Here is a 17,311-nt window from a genome sequence, read left to right on the forward strand (position 1 = left end):
ACACAAACTGCTCGGTCAAAGCAACTGGAGAGTGTCGGCCATGGCCCCCACAAAGGGGGAATGACAGGGCTCTAGCCTGGGGGCCCGGGCTTAGAGGGGGCTGGCGTGGCGGGTCGACCAGTTATGTGAAAAAAACACACACCATAAATTTTCCCTAAAATTATGTGATTTTGTGATGATGATGATTGATATAATTAAATGATAATTCACGTGTAGAAATTCATTTTATATTTGATTTAAGTCTGTTTCATGACTTACAAAATGGTTTTTTAACCGGTATGACGAAGGGTTGCATGATACTTGGATACCACAAAAGGAGGTCGCGATCAGTGATTCATAACAACTGAATAAATCAACTGGATTTCTTTTAAAATCGCTAAAATACACGGAATACCCTTAACCCTACCACTACTGTAGAAAATCACACTGCCCTTCACCTTAGCGATGGGTAGGGGGGTCCGCCATAGATACTGTCATGGGGGCCCGCTTCAGGATGTATGGGCCATCGCGCTAGATCTTTCAGGATGGAGAAAGTTTTTGAAGGAGGCTAAGACCCGCTAAGGGTAGTAGTGCTGATAGTAGTAGTAGGTAAGTGGTGATGATAAATTATACATTAAATTCATTAAAATTATTCGAGAATAAAGTTGGCAACGTTGTTTCTGATTCGGAAATCTCTCGCTTGTTTGCATAATTATTGATCAACAACAATTGACATGTGGGAAACCAATAGGTACCTATTATACCTACCTATAAGATATGAATTGGAACGTGTCCGGAAACTTGTAAGTATGCAGTTCGCCGTATCACACTTCACCGTGAAATGTTGTCTCGGTCGTCTCGGAAATATACGGCCGTATATTAAAGAACGTCCAACCTCCTTGAGTCAGCAGAAAACAAATTTTGAAAATATCGACATACTGGATTATTTGTTAGGTTATGTTATGTTTTCATTCTTGAATTCATGAATTTTGCCAAAATCAGCTATGAAAATTGAAGTTATGTTCATATTGAACTAATAAAATTGGAGACCGTAAGCATAGTAGGTATACGGCAGTGGCGAAGGGTGGAGGTAGGTAGGCTGTTAAGATCAGACATAAATCGTGCACACTAAACTTTGTCATTCATACGTATTTTTTTCATTGAAATAAGACTACAATTTACAGACGGTGTTGGTTAGTTTTTAAATTCAATTAAACCCTGCGAAACCATGCCATAATAAATAATAGTCAAAAAATACTCGTATATCTATAAAATATCTAAAATTATGCAATTAAAGCAAACATAACTTCAAATATTTTATTGATATAATAATATTTTCTATCTATTATAGTTTGGTTTAGGCACGGCTTAATGAATTAAAAAAATGAATTAACAATATTTTTGTAATAATATGTATTCTTAATAAAACGAAAACAAATAAGTATGAATGAAAAAGTGTGCACACTTTTGTCTTAATCGCCCAATAATTATACTAAAACTATTATAGTTTCGTTTAGGCAGGGCTTAAGGGGGGACATGCTCGTCGAAGGTCAAAATTGAGTTTTTATTGTATTTTCAAACCATGATCCTGGACACTACTTAAACGTTGTAGATAATCTATTTATATAATTTTGAAGCCTTATTATCCTTTATAGTTATTTTAAACATTTGATGACTGCATAAAGTATTTTTGTTACATAAAATAGTATTCTTTTAAACCTCTCGCTCTAATGTTTTAGAATAAAGTCATATTTCGGTACATAACTGTGCAGTGGTGTTAAAATTTTTTACATTTATTAATTTTTAAACGCATTTATAAAACCATTAGTATAATTTATTACGAGATAATTTTTGTAAAATATTCACGATAAAAAATTATATTGATAATCTCTGTGATCCCAAATTTGACAAGAATTAGGCATTTTATTATTCAAAAAATCGGCAAGATTAACACATTTGAAGATGATTCTAAAGATACTTATTATAAGTTATGTCTTTGACCATTCAAGTGTGATAAACATCTTATGAATAATGATTGCTTTATAATAATTATTGACCTAAGAATAAGGTAGTGTTTTTTTGAAATACGCCATTTCTTTTGGCAGTCCCCAGTAGTTAAGCTACAACATACGGCCGTAGCCATAAATTGACAAACTATAATTAAAGTAGGGAGTAAAATTATGTTAACGCGCGTGTTCTCAAAACTCAATTTTGACCTACGACGAGCACGTGGGCCGTTAATTGATTTTTAAAAACTAACAAACACCATCTCTGACCTCTGTAAACTGTAGTTTCAGTTCAATAAAAACAAATACATACGTATGACTAACAAAGTTTAATATGCACTATTTAAGGCGGATCTTAACAGCCTACCTCCACCCTTCACTACTGGTATACGCTCATCTCTACCCGATAGAAAGCTCACGGCGAACTGTCCCACGGTGAAATTTTTTACGTACAATTTACATGACGTAACCGAATTGGAAATGTCTAGGCACATCTCTCGCGATATAAGAAAATTGCAGTTGATGGATTCCGCGCGACATTGTTTCTACGTGTTTCAATTTAACAGGTGCATTACCCAACCTGTAGATACCCGACTAATTTAAATACCTCTCCAGCATCTACGCTACGTGCAGCAATATCAAACGAAATTAAATCTGTCGACATCTTTGTTTAAATAATTATTATTTGAAATTAAAATTTCAGTCACGACTAATGAAGCGGCGATATGGAGAAGTTGGAGCAATCAAAATTCTCGAGACGTATTTTAACGTTTAGCAATAACTGCAGTCTCACTACTGTGAGAGTGGAATAATAAACTATTTTTTGCTATCCCATTTAGAACGGTGTAGGTACACACTGGTTCGGGTTTTAATAAGTTATTGGTCACGTAGGAAGATACCTGCCCCCACCTGGTAATTAATAGGTCTATCTTCATTGTATTGATATTATAATATTAGGTAGCAGTGGCGAAGGGTGGAGGGAGGCTATTAATATCCGAAATAAATAAGGCACACTAAATTTGTTCAGTCATACGTCTTTGATTTTATTGTACAAAGAGTACAATTATTATTTACAGATATCATTAGTTAGTTTTTAAAAATCAATTAAGCCCTGCCTAAGCCAAACCATCATAGTTTTGGTATGCTATTATGGGCGATCCGAAGAAATAGTGCACATTTTTTCATACATACCTACTTATTTGTTTTCGTTGAATTTAGAATAGGTAGGTACGTCATATCGATGATGTTGGTTAGTTTTTTTTAATGCATCAAGCCCTACCTAAACCAAACCATAATATATTGTTCTAGCAATAAAATATGTTTTCACTATTATGTATTGTGGCTTGGTGTAGGTACACAGAGTTTAATTGAATTTTAAAAACTAACCGAGACTATCTGCTCTACAATGTGTATTAGTTAAATGAAAAAAGATTATCTACCTACTATTTATGTCGGATCCTAACAGCCTACCCCCACCCTTCACCACTGCTAACTACCATCAACGCAATAAGTAGGCAAGTATGGCTGTTTTTTTCAATCGCTTCATATCGTTTGTATACGCACATTGTGCTATCGGAGTCACCTATGCCTATGAATGACCATCATTATAGTCATCTACATATGGGAAGACTTGAGTCAAATCCACACAAAGCTAGGATATTACCTAAATTAATATAGGTAGACAGGTACTTAGGTAGGTACCCACCTATCCAAAAATAAAAATTGCAATAATTATTACCTAAGTAGAAAAATAAAAAGAAAATTTGTATGCAACATCCCTTCCGCGGAAAACGCGAAAAGTGACCACCAACGACATCTAGCGGTGGAAAAACTTACTAACGGGGAAATGGAAGGAAAATTTCACAATTCGTTTGGATAGCAGTGTTGTAAAATCTTAATAAACTTATTATTGTGTTCTTTAAAGAAATTTCTAAATTTATAATACCTATGTAGGTGGTTATGATTAGGGAGGCACCTACAGGTGAATTAAAATTTAAGTGACACAGAAAATCAATTAAGTTTTTTAGATAAGTAACCAGGTAAGTATGTACCTACCTACTTATCAATCTTTAAACTACCTTGGTAAATACCTAATAATTTATTTTTTATAATGCCACATATTTTGATTTTATTTTTTTGTTAATAGTATTATTATTATTTCTTATTATTCTCTCTCGTGAGGGTAATATTATTTATAATGTAAATCCAATGTTGTGTACGTCTTGAGTTTAGATTTGTTATGTCCACAATGTTTCGTTTTCCTAAATAAATAAAACTGATAGATAGGATCCGAATTAATTGATGTAGGTAATAAGTATCTACATTTTATTGACCTATCTGCGTACGTAGATACCTACTTACCTACCCGTTTAATATGAATGTTGGCAGTAGGTACCTACCTAAAGTTTTTTTCTAATTTTGTAGATTGCGGCGTGGATGTAGGTAGGTACCTAAATGATTAAATATAAAAAAGTCCTTTTAGTTGATTTTTTTCACTGAAACCTAAAATTATCTTGTCAATTGGTATAGGAACGTAATATGCACTACGCCTCTTCAGTAGATATTAGTATAATGTGATCAACGTAAATCAAAAGCACCTACTAGTTTCATATACCTACCTACCTATTTATATAAATATGTTTTATAGAATTTTGGGATAAGAAAAGGTACCTATCTACCTACCAACTTTTTTTTCCGTGTCCGATCCTTAAAAGATCCATAATATGGGTATCTACAAAGAAAGTGGAGGTTGTATTAACATATTTTTTGTTGTTACATAATCAAAAAATGTATTTCAATGATAGGTAGGTACCTACATTACTTAGGTATTTTTATTTACTATGAAAGACGTAGGTACATACTACCAAAGTTTTTCCTGTGGGTTGTAGATATCTTTAATGATAGGTACATTTTCTTTTAATTTTTGAAAGATAATATGAGTAGGAGCCTACCTAATTGGTTAAGTCTACATACCTTAATAGCTGTATTATCAAAAAAAGACAATTAATATGTAGGTACCTATCTAACAATGTCAAATTTAAAAATCGATCAATTGTTTTTTACAAGAAATTATGTCAAATCTATTGAAAATCGAACGTAGTTAGGTATCTAACGATTTCAAACAATGTTATTTTCAACCAAATAATATTATTTTTATCAGCAATCGATTTAAAAATGGAACTCAACGTTTCCAAACAATGTTGTTTTGAAGAAATTCCGCCCGTCGAATACCTATTCCATCTGTCAGATTTGAAAATCGAACGCGACATTTTCCCGCGAGCGTTCGCGCCGAACGCCGCCAGGCGAACGCGTTCGCCGTCCTCTCAGCTACCTATTGCCAATTCTTCTACCTCACGACCAAAACTCCATACTAATATCTCATCTCGACGTTCCGTGTCTCAAATAAAATCACCCGATTGGCCTGGCCCCCACCCGTCGCGCCCAATACCGAGACAAAACATACAAAAATCAACACGCCGAAGAGAGAGACGAGACAATTTTAAAAGTGGAATACAAAAGAGATAGAGAAGTCCGTCGCGAGAGCGCTAGAAAAAAAGAGGGATGCACATACCTCTCGCAATAAAACCAACGCGACGAAGAGAGACGGGTGTATTTTTTTAGTTGTAAAAATCGCCGCTGTGCGCCGCTAGTTTACAGGGGATTCCGAATATGGGGCGGGGCAAGGATTTTGATGTCTTGTATTATTTTGTAGGTAGTGCTCCGCGCGGGGTGGGCTGGGGCAATGAGGGGTAAACGACAGGGGACGTTGTTCTTCGGTTTAGTTGCGGGGTAGGCGCCGGGCTGCTGACACCGCATGTGCAGCGAGATCGTATCCTTGTGATTCCGTGCCCAACATTTGCGATTTTCCATACATCACTTTTCTATTGATATCGAGAACATTTCCGCGATTGTCATCTCAATAAAAGATTTTTCTTCCGCGTCATTGTTATCACTGTGAATTACTTCAACATTTTTTTTCACTAAACTTTAATAATAATAACCAATAAGACACAAAAATAATTAAAAAAAAACCACACTGTGCAGTTCGATCAAATTAAGTAATTACAATTTTCTACATCGACTTTGAAAAACATCTTCGATATTATTGTGACTTAAAAAAACTATAGTGACATTTTCAAAAAAAAAAATACCACAGGTGTTTTCTCAGATAAAAAGTATTTTACTTGAACAATTAATTTTGTTTTTTTTTCGACAGTTTCTGTTTGTTAGTGTTTTACGACCATTTTTAACCAAGTGAATTTGCGTTGTTATTGCAAATTAAAAATAACATTTATTACACTTTAAAAAAATAGTGACGATCAAAAAAACAGTTTGTGACATTTTGAAGAAGAGAAAAAAAAATTGAAAAGTTTTTGTTATTTTTTTTTTTGTTGTTTTGTTTGTTTTCGTGACTAATTGTGATGGTTCTGGTGACATTTCTGTGGTCATCATAGAGTGACGCCCTATGCACCTGACTGACGCAAGTTAAGCAGGTTAGTGCTTTTGAAGATTATGAATTTTCCTACCCTTTTGCCCTTCGCCACCCCAAACTTTTGTAGGTACTACAGTTTTCACCATTAGAAACCAATAAGTCAGTAGTTGGGGACCCAAGTGGAATCATTCGGTACATACTTCATCTTAAAATACCTGTCACAAATCAGTGCAAAGTTTTAATATATATTTTTTATATACCTCATAATTTAACTGAAGAATAGGCATATTTTATAATATAATATTCGTAGGAAATCGAAACCGGTGCTAATCATATTACTTATAACAAAAATTGTCAAAATATAATACTCACATTCAATGCAAATACCTAATCATCGCGATGCTTTATTTTTAATAAAATCAAAGATCTATCAAAAACGCATGTCACAGTGTTTTTATAGTTAAAATTTTGTTTTTTTTAATAAATTAAGCTTTGAAAAAAAAACTCATTTCAATGATTCGATATATTTTGTAACTATAATTTCTGATTGATTATCAATAATTTAATAATTTTCAAAATAAGTAATTGATTTTAGTATGTACAGTAGGTATTGTCTTTACTAATAGGTAATTAGTGTAGAATTTAGTGTAAGTTTTAAATCCACAAAAAGGTTTTAGTTCAGTAAAGTTTTAGGTATATCTACGAATATTCTCTAAATATAATTGACATTCTAGGACAGTAGATAGATAGGCACATAAATACATACCATATAAAAGTGCATAATTTCTCTTAGTTAGGTAGGTACCTACACGAAAAATTCTTTCTAAGAATAAGTCTTCCTAATATTATGCCAAAATATTTTTTTAGTTTAAGTACCAATTTTCTATCCAGTGAATCAGCATGAAACTTGCAATATATACCTGTCATTATGTAGGTATCTCTTCGCTCATAACTACGCAATATTGAAAAGAGCTAAAAATTTCACTACGCCCTTCTCTTTACAAAAACAATCTATTTGTACCTAAGTAAATTGTTGTACAAAAATATAAATATGTATGTAGATACACACAGGATTTGAAAAACAATAAAACAAAATTTTAAAAGTGTTCTAATTTTAAAATCTTCCTCTAAGATTCTTATTGACTTAGTGTGGGCAATTCATATCTTATCAAGTGGACATGTTCCTATAATGAAGTTTGTGTTTTTTTTTACTATTATAGTTTTTCTTATTAGAAGAAAATTTTTATGTGGATACCTATAAATTAAATTATTTTGAACTAATTCCTCTGATTTGTCATTTCTGCGCCGTTTATTTTTTATGTGTCCTTAACAAATATTGGAATTATAGGATTATAGACAGTAGGTAGGTAGTTACATTGTTTTTAAGGTGACATCAGAATATTATCTACGTCGTACTGGATTAATCTAATTAATTAAACAATCATTAGAAAGTGTTTCATCCTATTATAAAAAAAAATTATCAACTATAAATCTATCAATACGAAACCGGTTGTAATCATTACTAAATTAAATATTATATTAAGTTCACTATGTTAATTTTGTTTAATTTAATTTAGTACTTATGGCTTACTGCCAAAAATTTTAAGATAACTCCATCAAACAAAATAATTTTAAAGTTAATTGTTGTATCACAATGTGACAGCATTATTTTTTTTAGATAATATGCAGATATCCAATGCACATTTGCTCTGGGAGTCCAGAATTCGTTGTCCATCAAAATGACTAAATATTTTTATATAGTTAAATCCTTTTGACTTAATTAGTGAAAACATTGACAAAAAAAACAACACTATATAAAATAGAAATATTTGTGGTTAGCAAAATGTGTATAAAAAAATACAAACTTCCATACATAAATTTGAGTGAAATAACTATTTGAAACAATACTATTTTTTATTCCTAATTTGAATTTAATAGAAAAAAGGGTTTATAATATTAGGTAGATATATTTAGAGGTCATTGACGTGTGTCCTTTTTGAGCCTTCCTTTGAATAGGTAAAAAATGTTCAATGTTAATTAGTATTGATTTGGCATGTCTATAGATAGGTTGACTCATATAATTAATGAACAGGTAAAATATATAAAATAATTATGATGGTCAGTAGATAGCTAGTAAGGTTTCACGTACCTATACTAAATTAAGGATACTTTATACATAACTATAGCGACATATCCACATTCAAATTTAACCTTTTGCTAACAATAGGGTTCAAATCCCATTCGGAATCTACACTTTTTACCTACCATATTTTTTCTAAAGAGTATTTCAGAGATTTTACAATAATTTACATGTGGTCCATAAAAAATACTAGGTAGGTACATAGGTACCTGTATTCTTAAATTGCGTGTATTACAGTGGCGAAGGGTGGAGATAGGCTGTTAAGATCCGTCATAAATAGTGTCCACTAAACTTTGGCAATCATACGTATTTGTTTTTATTGGAATAATATTACAATTTACAGATGATGTTGGTTAGTTTTTAAAATTCAATTAAACCTTGCGAAAACCAAGCCATAATAGATAATAGTCAAAAAATACTCATCTATCTATAAAATATCTAAAATTATGCAATTAAATCATAAATAACTGAATGAGAAAGTGTGCACAATTTTGTCGTATCGCCCAAAATATAACAAAACTATTGTGGTTTGGTTTAGGCAGGGTTTAATTTATTTTTAAAAACTAATAGTTTAATTAATAAAATGAACTGTCAATAATTCATAGTGAAAAAACATTGTACCTACCTACCTATTAATTAAAATAAACACAATATGCAAGAGGTATTTATTCCACATAGTTTAATTATGATCAGGACGGATTTCGCCCGTTTTAATTAGATATTGTCAACTAATGAAAAATATACCTACCTATAGTTTTAGCTGTAAGATTATGCTTTTTGTATCAGTTAAAAATTTCCCATTGAAACAGACGAAACTAGTGTTAAATGATTATGTGGAGCTATGTAGAATAAGTACTCACTTACCTATCTACGTGTTTTATTTTAAATAAACGATTGTTGCAATACAAAAAGTTCATAGGTTAATTACCTAATCCAACGCTAATCAACCTCTTTCAGTATAGGTATTTAAACATATGGATCGAACTGTACTAAATTCATACAGTGTAATACTATGTAAAATATATCACTTAGGTATCCATAGTGGATAACGAGAACACTTAGGTAGGTAGCCGTTTGCAAATTTACGGTGAATTGCAATTTATTTAAATCACCTGCCTTGCCACTAAGTAACATCCGTCAGATTTCGATCGAAATACCTGATCAATTAATTCCAATCAATTAATTAATAAAAATCAAAGTCCGTGCATTTTTACAACAGGTGTAAATAATTATAAGTGTTATAAATAAAATGCTTTTTAGATTATATTTATAGCAGACGAGCTCGCGAATCAGTGGCCATTGACGGAACGGGCATGCAGAATTTAATAAGCATAATTTTTTGCCATTATTAATGGCAATACGAGACCAATAAATTTTGCAAAATTATGGATTTTCCAGACATTATTTTAATAATAGGTAGATACCTACATAGTTTCATACGATTATGAATTTGATTGTAGCCACGTACCTACCTAATTGATGATTAAAAAACAAAAATAATTAAACCAAATACCTATTGTTACCTAAATCTCGCGGTTCTGGAAAACTGCAGTATAAGAAATCAATGAAGTGATAATGTGACCATAAATATTTACTTTATTTCAGTGTTTCCCTTTATTTTGTTATCAAAAAACCGATACCTCACGAAAAAAATAAAGATACTTAGTTACTGTGTACCTTCAGGTTAATATCACAATATCTGCTTCTAATAGTGAGTTAGAATCCCGTGTCTGACAAAAATTCACTGTTTTAAGGTTATGCGAATGGCGTGCTACTATTCCTCGTAAAGTATCATTTAACATAACTTCCACTTTATGGATGCCCATATAAGTGAGTAAGTGCCAGTGGCGAAGGGTGGAGGTAGGCTGCTAAGATCCGCTATAAATAGTGCACACTAAACTTTGTCGGATATACCTACATAGGTATTTGTTTTCATTGAACTAAGACTACAGTTTACAGTTGGTTTACATGTTGGTTAGTTTTTAAAATTCAATTAAACCCTGCGATAGCCAAGCCATAATAGATAATAGTTAAAAAAAAAATACTCATCTATCTATAAAATATAGTATATAATTATGACATTAAATTAGACCTCATTTTGGATATTTTATAGATAGAATAATATTTTTATATATCTTGGCTTGGTTTTTAGGCAGGGCTTAATGAATTATAAAAAAAAACTGATTATTTTTAAGGCCCCATAATATGATAAAATAAAATAAATATAGGTACCTAGTAAAAATCGCAATGTAAGCGACAGGGTGACACAATAAGATAATATTAGTGGTTATTTTTTTTTGTACAATTAGTACCTACGTATCTATTTGAGTGGTCATCTGCTAGGTTTTGACGTCAGTTGCAGGGATTTTGTTATGCTTTGAATACTATTCTTTACTTTACGCATCTTTTTAAGAAGTTTGTATAATTTAATAATATTCGTTTGAACCGTTTCGAGGCCCCTTTAAAATCTTCTGACGAATCGATTGCGTCATATGCGTCATAGAAATGCACCGCTGTATAAATAATTGTATATAAAGTAGATATGTACCTAATTATAATACTTACCTACTTATATTGTATATAGAACAAAGATGTTGAAGAATACTCTCTTATAGATACATAGTCTAATGTAATCTAAATGTAGATACCTATAAAAATATTTTTTATACTTATATGTGCCTTGATTAGGTATTTTTTTGCATTTATGTAAATAGTAGGTAGGTAGGTACCTACCTGCCTTCTTAATAATAGGTATATGTCAAGCTGGATCTTTATTCAGTCATTTTTATGGGAAATCATAGAAGGTCTTTGATCCAGACGAATTTCGTGGTTGAACTACTACAAAAATATTTCGCAAAAATTACATTTCGCGTGAGTCAGCCGGCACAACGTTGCATGTGCGTTAAACATAAACAAACCGGCACAGAATGAAAAAAACTGCAAGCTTACGCACGTACAAGCACGATCGTCTGCGTTCGCCGACAATGTTGTGTCGCGATCATGACGATATCGTAAGGTACACTATGCGCACAATAAATTCGATTTTATTGAAAAAATACTCATTTTTGTTTATGTTATTGTCATCGTATTTCAAAACAATTAATAATTTTGCCGATAATGGATTTTTTTGCATATTCGATATATATTTTTTTTTATTTCGGTCAAGGCATTTTAATGTGACATTAATTTATTTACTTACTAAGTAATTTAAGTAGGTAGGCACCTGCCCAATTAATAAAAAAAAATACTTATTAGGTAATAGGTATAGGCCTTCTAAATACCTGATCAAAAGTTAGTGTATCTACCTACTTACCTATCATTTTTACAACGTTTTTCTTAGCTCGTATTCTTCTTTGTCCGGTATAAAATCTTGCAATCGATTTTTAATTAACTTCCGACTAGTTAAGACATTTGAAAGTTTTAGAATATACCAGAACACGATGCCAATGCGTTTTTTTAATACTTTTAGCCATCTTTAAGTAGAATTGAATTCATTTTCAGTTAATTCTGTTTTGTATGAAAAGTTATTTCGACACCATTATTGGTTGCTAAGGGTCTGGGGTCCTAGCAACTAAATTATTAATATACGTGCGTTAATATGGAAATCTATATGACATTTCAGTATTATTTCTATCAAGTGCACATATTTTGATCGTTTAAGCTAGTCAAGTCAATTTTATATGATTCAACAGAAAATTTAAAAACGTTGTATATAAAAAATTCTTTTTATCTTGTAATTATTCTTTATACACATAAGTAGGTAGGTACCTGTTAATCTCATTGCCAAGAATGACTTCTTAATAACTAAAAATTGATATTATAGTATAGACACAACGATGGCTAGATACTTACTGTCTGGCGGTTTTAGGTAAGCGCTGACAGGTTTGGAGCCCCCCTAACAAAAGATTGCCAAAACGGTAATCCACTAGGTATTAAAATAGTAACGATAATGATGCTTCCAAGATCTTTTATTGATTTGTACCTAGACTGACATTATGAAAACTGCCATTGGATACAGAGCAAGAGGTCCAGAGTTCAAAACCCACGGCTGAATTAATTTAACAAGTTGTTAATTATAAACATTTAATACTTATATAGGTATATTCTATACCTAATGTATGGAATATGCTTAATATGGTGATTTACCATTTTTTGGTTTAAAAAGACAATGGAACACCCAAATTAATGTAGTAGGGAGTTATAGTTAAATAATCTTTTATTTGCGTTAAAAAATTGACAATAGGTAGGTATATATAGGTATCTATAATATATAATAATTTGTAAAACGGAAAGTAGGTAGCCAGCAAGAATTTGATTATGACATATTTAAAAAAAAAAAAAAAAAACTGTCGGTGTTAACTTCAAAGGAAATGTGAATATTGAAATGAAATATTATATATATTTTGAAATATTCTACTGTTTACTTATCTGTCGAATATAATCAATGATTTCTAATAAAATTTAATTTTGACAACGGATATTTAGAAATATTAAAGTAGATTCTATTATTTTTTTTCAGTTTTTGATATAGGTAGATACTTAGGCAAGCAAACATTGCCAACAGAGTCGAAATAAATATTTTTTTAATATAGTAGTATTTATATTGGCTATCATAAAGTAGGTATGTTACATCACCTGTAGTATAATAATAAGGTGCAGGAGGAGCCTGCTTCAAAAATTAGACAGCCCTTGATAATATAGTCTAGTGATTACAGATTACACGTGAGACGTGAAAAAATATAACTAACTAACTCACTCTATCAAACTACTAAAAAAACTATTTTAAAAAAGTATACCTTCCGAATAAGACTTGAGCCCACAACCATAACAGTCCGGGCAGTGAGCTTTACTGACTAAGTGATTAGATTCCTAATCACGTCTAATCGTTGAATAAATCGTAGGTACACAATCTTTAAGAATATACCTACCAAGGCTTTGACAAGAGTTTTGATTTATGATTTAGTGAAAGGTAATGCCTGTTATATTGAATACGCGTTGCGTTTACGTGACAAACTTTAATGCATATTAGCACACATGAATACGTAGGTATTGACATTAACATATTATTTAAAGTTTATCCCTTATTTACCTTACACTTGAGAATCATATCTGCCTACCATATTACAACCACATCCACAAGATACGCACTTGTTATTGTTTTTGTACCTATTCCATTAAGGCAGTATAGCATTGGCTTTTCATCCGGGGGCTCGGGTTCGATCCTGGTGAGGTCACAATGTATTTTTATGTGATTTTCTCTGAAGCCTGGTTGGATATTACAACAATACCACTACATGGATCTTATTACCTGTTATGGTGTTAAAAACACAGATAGGTATATAATAAATAAATATACTTCAAATAGGCTATACCCCAATACAGCAGGGTTTTGAATGGGTGAGTAGGTATACTCTGAAACACATATTATAGAGGTCCAATAGCGTGTGTTGCAACCTTCAAATACACCAATATTGAATGAGTATCAGTGCCTAAATCGAGAGCAGTTGTCAGAACGAATGACAACGTTATAATGACGTATTCTTGAAACGTCTTTAAGTTTATCCCATATTCTTCCACACTGGGATCGGTTGCCTGTTACTCCACACCCGTTAGGTATTTCAGTTCCTATTAATTCTTTGTTGCCTGGTTAAAAAGAAATATAATTGTATATGTGTAGCTATATATTCTTACATTATATTAATCTATTAGGTATATGGCCCCCACATCCTAAAACGGGCCCCCCTACCTACCGCTAAGTTTAATGGCATGTGTGACGCACAACAGAGGCGATTTCAAAATTGTGTTAGAGGTAAAAGTAAGGGCCTTCGGTTTATTTTTAGGGATTTTATGTAGTTTTAACACACCTACTTGAATTATCTAGTTGTCAAGTATCAACACAAAACAATCAAATTGCATCTAAGACCACATTTTTTAAATGAAAAATTTCCTCTTGGATTAATATCTGATCGACCCGCCACGCCAGGCCCCCCCTGAGCCCGGGCCCGTAGGCTAGAGCCCTGCTAGCCCCCACCGCCATTGTGGGGGCCATGATTAGGTACCTACGTGGCTTTACTGATTATAGGCCCAGTTTGCTCCAATTTCCACTGAGTTGTTTAGCGGTTCGATTTTGGGTTTCGTCGACGCGACAATCAATGTAAAGCAATTTTTACATGAAATGTTACTAATTGAAAAACCGATAATTTTAAAAATCAGTACATATTACAAGGCCAGCGAGTATTATTCGCGATTCGATTCAAACCACATCCTGCCTACCGAAAACCATTTTTTACTGATAGATAAAAAATAATTATTACAAATAGCTAATCATTATTGCGACATTGGTTTCTGTTTCTACACACAAATAATGAGTGCATGCATATAAGTAATAATATTATCAACTAAATAAAACAAGCGAATGAAATATATAATAAACCGCGTTGCGGACTCTGATGCCTAGATCCAAGATACATTTGTGCGTGAACAAATAATGGACACTGTATAAAAAAAATATTAATTTAAGTTCACTTTTTTTGTATTCAACTACGGATTTCATCAGTATTTCATCGGAAGTAGCGACGTAAATATTGTTTTGATCCCGCAAATTTGTACAACATAAGCTGTTCAATCCGAATTAAATTTTATATCAATATTTGCATATGTGCACCTGTGTTGAGTTTTAATAATTTCAAACAGCCGACTGAGCATGAACATTTGTATACTTAATTTGTTCATGAACAGGTGTATCTTGACTAGATATTATAAACCAAAAAATTCTAGAGGCCCAAATACATAATAATGATAAACTGCTATTCAGACGACTCAAAAAGCAATCATTGTAAATTGCTTTTACAGTCCAATTTGGATCTTAATCCTTACAGCGCAAACGCCACAGCTGTTGTGTCCTGATTAGGAGGCCATTAGATATAATTAGCATGTTATTTAAATGTGGTAATTAAAAAGCAACTGAATGCTCCGCAGTGAATCGGCGCAACACGAAGAGGTTACTTTACGAGATATGGACGTTAGCCACTTATAAACCAACTAGATGGGTCCAACCAAACATAAACACGTGAATACAAGTAGGTATACAAAATCAATCACAATATAAAAAAAAGTCATGTTCACATGAACTGTTCATCGTGAGCTTTAGTATCAGAAATAGATGGCCGTATAGTAGGTAATCAGATCAAATTATTGTATAAATAAAACACTTACAATAATAATAAAAACTACCGAAATACAGAAGAAAGGTAGATAAATAAATTAGAAATATAAACATAATATCGTATAATATATTTATATAAAATTCTGGTAGTTTCTCGAAATAATCAAGATGTAGGGTAGGTATCAAAATAATGTTCTTATTGAATCTAATAAGATTGGAATATTACTGCCTGCTACAAGAAAAACGCGTTATTTTTTTTAAATCTCAGTGCTATACAATGGTGAACTGTGGTAAGACTAAATAATGCAATACGTAGAATTTAATAGATGCCAAACCCTTGGTAAAATGACTATCTTTTAATGGTCGTAGGTTGAAGCATTTTCGGTAGGTGCCACCAAGCCCGCCAGTCAGTGACGTCCATAGACAAAATGCCGCCCCATTTTTTTATACAGTATTTTTTATCATAATTTCATGAAGCCAATATCTAAGAAATGTGTTGTGTGGATACATTACTAACAAAATATATACCACTAAATCTAATTTAAAGGCCATCTCTACTTCAATAGCACGGTTTCAGATATATTAAAAAATATACCTGAAAATTTTCAAAACTCGTGAGTGACTGGCAAAAATATTCGGATAAATTAAGTAGGTAAGTATGTATTATCTATAATTCAAATATAAATCGCCAATCTGCATGTGTCATTGCTGGTCATCAAGGACGTTAGGTCCAAGGACAACGGAAGTAAACTATACATCGCAAACCCGACAAAAAATACATTCATGTTAAACCTTGTATGTTAATTAATACATTTTGTTTCCAACCAGTGAGGTGAATTCTTTAATGGAAAGATATTTCTGTTATTACTAAGGTTAGGTTCATATTTCTGTATAATATGCCTAATGAATAATATGCCTGAACTCTGCCATTCTGGGCAGTGTTGACCTGTGTGTCCCTGATAACTATCTTAGAAATAGAGACCATCAGTTGTTTATTCTCGCAAGGTGCAGAACCAACCTGCCACTGGTAATGCCAATTGGGAGAGTGATAACTATGTTCAACAAAATTGCTTCAGGTGTTGATATATTCCACATACGTGAGAATGAGTTTAGGTGGATGTTGTTTTATAAATTCTTAAAATAGGGTCTGCTTAACTCACCCGGTGTACTTCCTTGTACCTATCTAATTCATCTACTGATATAGATATCTCTTTTTTTATGTAATACTGTTATATTTATATATCTTTGTTTCTAAATGTCATGCTGTGAACGTCTTAAACTTATAATTTGTAATGTCCACAATATGTTAAAAAAAAAGAAATTGAAAATAGAAAATAATGATTCTTCTCGATTTGCCGCCCTTCGAGTAACTGCCGCCCCCAAGCGATGCTCAATCTGCCTACCCCCACGGGACGTCACTGCCGTCAGTACCTCGATCATTTACTTATCTACTTTAAACATCCACTGAGCATATACCTACCGATAAAGGTTTTTGGTTACTGTAATTGTAATAAAATAAACAATCGATTATCGTAATAAGACCAGAGTAACACATTGGTACAGTGCTGTATATTAAATTAGTAGGTATT

General features: G+C 32.3%; 1 protein-coding gene across 10 annotated transcripts in view; it reads left to right on the forward strand.

Moving 5' to 3' along the window:
* The first annotated feature begins 5,765 nt into the window (after positions 1-5,765).
* ct (homeobox protein, cut) overlaps positions 5,766-17,311 on the forward strand; it is a 411,674-nt gene continuing 400,128 nt past the window's right edge. For all 10 annotated transcript variants that reach the window (XM_085950763.1, XM_085950753.1, XM_085950755.1 and 7 more), the window contains exon 1: positions 5,766-6,478. The gene's annotated coding sequence lies outside the window, so the exon portion shown is untranslated. The remainder of the gene's footprint in view (positions 6,479-17,311) is intronic.

Source organism: Rhyacophila brunnea, unplaced genomic scaffold (assembly GCF_057557595.1).
Source record: "Rhyacophila brunnea isolate RB1 unplaced genomic scaffold, BYU_Rbru_1.0 scaffold_23, whole genome shotgun sequence".
In the NCBI taxonomy this organism is placed as follows: domain Eukaryota; kingdom Metazoa; phylum Arthropoda; class Insecta; order Trichoptera; family Rhyacophilidae; genus Rhyacophila; species Rhyacophila brunnea.